Source organism: Primulina huaijiensis, chromosome 12 (assembly GCF_012295235.1).
Source record: "Primulina huaijiensis isolate GDHJ02 chromosome 12, ASM1229523v2, whole genome shotgun sequence".
Lineage (NCBI taxonomy): Eukaryota > Viridiplantae > Streptophyta > Magnoliopsida > Lamiales > Gesneriaceae > Primulina > Primulina huaijiensis.
The window spans coordinates 6,873,116-6,878,945 of NC_133317.1; the positions used below are offsets into that span (position 1 = coordinate 6,873,116).

The 5,830-nt window shown below is 30.7% G+C and overlaps 1 long non-coding RNA gene across 1 annotated transcript; it reads left to right on the forward strand.

Moving 5' to 3' along the window:
• Positions 1-2,959: 2,959 nt before the first annotated feature.
• On the forward strand, positions 2,960-5,830 carry LOC140990499 (uncharacterized). Its single transcript, XR_012177657.1, has 3 exons — positions 2,960-3,086; positions 3,892-5,398; positions 5,703-5,830. It is a non-coding gene; the product is annotated as an uncharacterized lncRNA (long non-coding RNA).

The window sequence follows — 5,830 nt, forward strand, 5'->3', positions numbered from 1 at the left end:
ATGATGAATAATAATTAATTATTTATAATATTAGTCAAATTAAATATTATATTTAAATATTATTAAATTTGTTGAATTTATAATTATTTTAAACTTTATAAACTTTAAGATATTAAAGAAAAATTTAAATTAATTAAACACCATAGCTTCCCTCCAAAAGATTATATAACCACTAACAAGAGGATAATAATGCATACAGTGCGGGCTGAACGGGCCTATCATAATCTTAATCATACACACCAAACATAAGATAAGTGAAAGATTACAAATCAATCACCCCTTATCATGCACACCAAACAATGTCTTATAGTGTTATATAATTACTCGAACCATAATCTACCGAATATAAAAGGGTTTCTTGAGTTGGGTTGATCGAGTGACCAAAGGAGCCGTTGATTAGCTAGGAAAATTTCCATGTTGTAACAAAGGTAAAGTCAAATATATGATTTATCAGTACACAGAAACTCATGTGAGATGTTCTCACGGGTCAATTTTGTGAAACATATATTCTATATTGGTCACCCACGAAAAATTATTACTTTTTATGTCAAATATATTTTTTTTATTGTAAATATGGATATGATTGATCCGTCTCATGAATAAAGATCCGTGAGACATCTTATGAAAGACCTGCTCTTATTAGTATTACGACTAATCAAAGCTATTAATAATTTAATATATATTATCACAAAAACTCCAAATAGATCGTTTCATGAAATAATTTTGTGAGACGAATACCAATCGAGAGGTTTTCGGATATTTTTCTTAATTTAAGGGCTCGAATTATAAATCAGTTATGAACATCACTTTAAGTGGGGTTGGTTCTCTGTGGAAATTATTTCAGTGTCGGTGTGTCTCTACGTAAGGGAAAACTCTATCTCCAGTCCTATTTTGCTTACTCCCCCTCCTTTTGCACTTACCTAAATAGAATTCAATCACAGAAGACATGTTCCATCCAATCTTCTAAATTCTAATCTTCAGTTATTATTTTTTAATCTTTTTTCAGATTTATTTCCATTCAAAAATTTTATTATTTGTATAAAGATTATAAATTTATGAATTTTTATCTCGATTCTAATTTAAAATACGAACGACTTTAGTAGTATTTGTAAATATTAAAAAAAAAAAGTGATTGCGAATTTTTCTTCACAAATTTGAAAAATTTTATAAAGAAAAAGTTCAAAATGACTTTTTTTAAGCATTTACAAACACTGCATTTATCATGCTAAACTTATTCAATGAGAAATTTTAAGATATAATCTTTGTTCGACCAAAATTCTGATATATAATTTTTTAAATATTTTCAACGTTTAGTAGATTTTGTAAGGTTAATTTGAAAGAAAGAAGATTTAAAAAAAAAGATGGTTTCCTATTAGGTTGAATCTAGATATCTTTCTATCACCACTTCTCAAGTCACATGAACCATTGAATTTCAGTCATTAGATGAATTATATATATAAGATGTGGTTACTGTTATTATATGTAGATAAATAATACCGAGACTATTAAACTAATGAGTAGGTCTCTTGTGAGACGGTCTCACGAATCTTTATCTGTGAGACGGATCAACCCTACCGACATTCACAATAAAAAGTAATACTCTTAGCATAAAAAGTAATACCTTTTCATGGATGACCCAAATAAAAGATCCGTCTCACAAAATACGACCCGTGAGACCGTCTCACACAAGTTTTTGCCTAAACGAATTTTATAGGATATGAAATAATGATAGATAAACAATAACATGTTCAAGGTTTTGATTAAAATTCTGACTAAGTGACGAGTTACAATTTTGTCATATGCATATGATATATACTTTTATTTTAATTTTGAATTTTTAAAATTGAGATTGTGATTTTTATTGAAGAATATAGATTATTATTAATCCACATGTAAGTTATTTTAAATCACCAAAATTAATGGGTATATTTATTATTTTTTTTAAAAATAATAAATTGAGTAAAAAAAATTCCATGAATAAGATAAAGCGAATGAAATTTATTAAATATATCTTAAATTATTTGAATTTTTATTCATGTTTTGTAATTTTTGTAATTTCTTTTTTCATATATTATTTTTTGGGAAGTAAAATGTATTAATGTAATGTTTTCAGTTGAAAAGAAAATTAATTAAAAATGATTATTTATCACACTTTTTATTGTGAGATAAATTATCAAGTTTTAAAATTTAAATAGATAAATATAGATAAGCTTTATGAGTTAATATCGGCCATAAAAAAGGTAAATATACAATGTATGTATGAGTTTTTATAACACATAAAAACGTGGCTAATTTATATAAATTCCAAGCTATTCGTTTAGATTCAATCACCACAATTGGGACAAAAGAAACTAATTAATAGTTACAAATCTCAGGAGTGATATCTTGTGAGACGATTTCACGTATCTATATCTATGATACGAGTCGACCTGGTTTATATCTGCATTGAAAAATTAATACTTTTGATATAAAAATAAAAAATCACAGTTTTTATGGGTCCGAAAATTGATCCGTGAGACAATTTAATGTTTTTTTTTTTTGGTGAAAACTGAAATAACATGTGTTTGGTATATGTTTAACTCTTTTTTATGAGATTCTTTTTATATGTGCCCAGAAGTTAGAATAGTGAACTTGAAATTTAGTTTTAAATAAATCATAGTTAAATCATTTAAAAGAAATAAAAATTCAATTCTAAAAATTAATTTGTGTCCTATAAATAACATAAAAATATGCTAATTTTTTTTATAATTTAAAATAGTTTTCACATTAATAGTGCATACCGAAATAATAAAATACCCAAAAAGGATATTATAGGAAATAAATAGATTGAGTAAATGCATGATTAAAATGTAATTTATTATCCACACAGAAAATGATTTCCTTATATGTTAAAACTATTTGATAATAAAAATATATTACTTCTAAAATATGATTTGCTGAGAATACATGACGTCATTTTCCATCATACCTGGAGGAATAAAAAGCGGTGTGGAAGAATCAAAATTCATGCTCAATGAATACTTCCACAGCTAAGAAATGTAACTTGGTTTCTCTTGGCGGTAGATCTGATCTCACTCAAGCAAAAGGTAAAAACTTGACTTACAGATATCCTTCGCTAGCATATCGAATGTATCTATGTGTTGATTTAATTTGAATTTTTTTAATGTTATACTTGGTTACTGATTTGATTTTTGAGCGACGATTATTTGGCAGTTTAAAATGCATTTTTGATGATTTTTTGTGTTTATTGAAGGAATATCGAGCAATCGAGCTGATTTCTTGTCTTTGTCAGTTAGTGACTGTGATTTGGTGGTTAGTTCCATGTGTGCAGGGAATATGTGATGTTGTCCCCAACTTCTGATGTTGAAATAAGCAATTTTTTGGACATTTTACTGTAATTTTGCTTGAAAGAGATTGTATTTTTTTAAGAATATTTGCTTAGTCTTTGAGTTGAGTGTATAGATGCAAAATGCCACAAATTCTCACTACTATTTTAATAATGAGCCGTTTGCATGAGAACTTTTACCACCTTTGAATTCATTCTTCTTTTTGGGGGGGTTTTATTTGACTGATGAAGACATAGATATATGCCTGCTTTTTATCGACTTCAGGCATATCTCATGTTGCTAGTGTTACTTTTTGTGAATGTGATGAGCATAAAGTGACATTTTAGAATGGAATGGACGTTCAGTGTTTATTTTTTTTGGAGGTATATATTGCATAGTCTCTTCTCATAAAAAATTAATCACTAATACTGTAATTAAAATCGATCGTTTTCTAATTGTTGGCAAACTATGTTAGCATTTTATGGAAATTGATTTCTAAAAGTTAATAGCTTGATTTTGATTTCCTTCTGTATTTTGATGACATTTGATTTTCTAATCTGGGAAGTGGGAAGAGAAGGAGTATGTGCCGCAGAGTAAGCAGTGGTGGAGGACAGAGCTCGTTAGGCTCCTTGTTTGGGAGTGGGGAGGCACCAAAACCAACAAAGGAGAATGCTCCAACTGCACCAATTGAAAAGTAATGTTTTTAGCAAAGAGTCTTCACGGAAGCCAAATGCTCCTCCCCAGCCTGTAGAGATTAGCAACAGATTCCTGCAGGCATTCATAGTAGCACAACAAACAACTACTTTAGAGGAGATGAGCAAAACACCTGCAATTTCATTACAGCATGCTTTAGTTGCTGTTCTATTCCCTTTTTCCTTCTTTGATTCTGTCCAAGAGTGTGTGTGTTTAGTTTGGATGCACAAATAGAATGTTATTGATGTGATAAACTCTAGTGAGACAAAAAAATTAACCCTTGTTGTGGATTGATCAAGCTGATCCAACCTCAACTTATTAAACTGGAGGTAAAGATCTTTGAGATGGTTTGAGGGGGACATCTAAGAAGCTGAACTCTCCTAGTCCTAGACTTGTATTGCTATTCTAGAATGAGCTCAAGCATACAATTTGGCAAAATATCAATTGCAACTCCAATCCTGGACCATGGTTCATTTTGTCAATTCTAATTGTAACACAGCGACAATTACATGTGTTCATTGAAATACCCACATGCCAGTTAGCTACATGCTCATTGTAATTTTTTTTTTCCATTTAAGGACAAATTTGGATGACTACTGGTTTGTCCTTATACGACACATTGTGGTACAAATGTTATACATCGAATATTAAACTAATAAAGAGTAGCCTATAAACTCATGAGGTCATACTACTCAATATGCAAGCCTTTTGGGATGGACACCTCCTGGGTTTATAACCTAGCATTGATGCTCTAGTTTTGAGTCGGCATAGTGGGAGGAATGACTCAGAAAAAGACAACCATCGGATCAGTGTCGATAATTGTGTAAAAAAAAAAGGCATTTTATATGCTAGATTAAGGTATATGATGCATGTACTGAATAATGAGGTGTGTGAAAGTCGTCTAGAGTGGACCGCTGAGGAATTCGGCTTCTCAAGTGGTCGGTTATGTTTCAGTTGTCCCACCTTGAATATTGAAACTAATAAATAGTAGCTTATAAACCATGAGGTTGTACCACAAACCTTTTGGGATGGAAACCTCTTGGGTTTATAACCTAACACATTGTTTCTTAGATCACGAACATCATGTGGGAGAGCGACTACATGCTTGAGTGTGTTTCCGTTTTTCTTTATCACTTCACTCTCCACCTCTTCGTTTCCTTGACATTTATCACGTCCTTAAATTTTGATTTTGATAAGAATAACTCATCTCTTACAGTACCCACCATCAACAAAGGTCCATGCCACTCCTGGAGGAGATTCTTCTTTGGGTTATCTATTTGGTGGTGGCAAGAATTGAAGCCCCTGCCACATCTAGTGTTCGTTCATTTCTATGAATTTGTGGTGACAATTGGATTGCATTTTTTCCTTTATGAATGTCGGTAAGATAATTTTGTGTTATTGCATATATAAGCTGCTATTTAAGGTTTCCATGTATTTACGTAGGAAATTAGTTCAGTGTGGATCAGCATCAGCATCAGTGAAGTGAATCCATATTTATAGTACATGACCAAACTTACATTTGTTGCATCTTATTTAATTTCTCTGGATTCTATGTAGTTGAACAAGCGTTATCATTTATGAAAATAACTTGTATTTACATATATATTAATAATCAGTTCTATTTCTTATAATCAATTCCAATGTTTTGTGTTTCTTTACTGTTTTTCTACTTTTTTCCTGTAGTGTTGTTCTCTTGTTTCCCTCCCAGCAATTTTAATGGCTGCAAAACAACAGCTGCTGCCAAACGTGAAGCTTGAATCCCGCAGAAATGGTGTGGAGAGGCAAGACGAAACACATTCTCTCAAAATTCT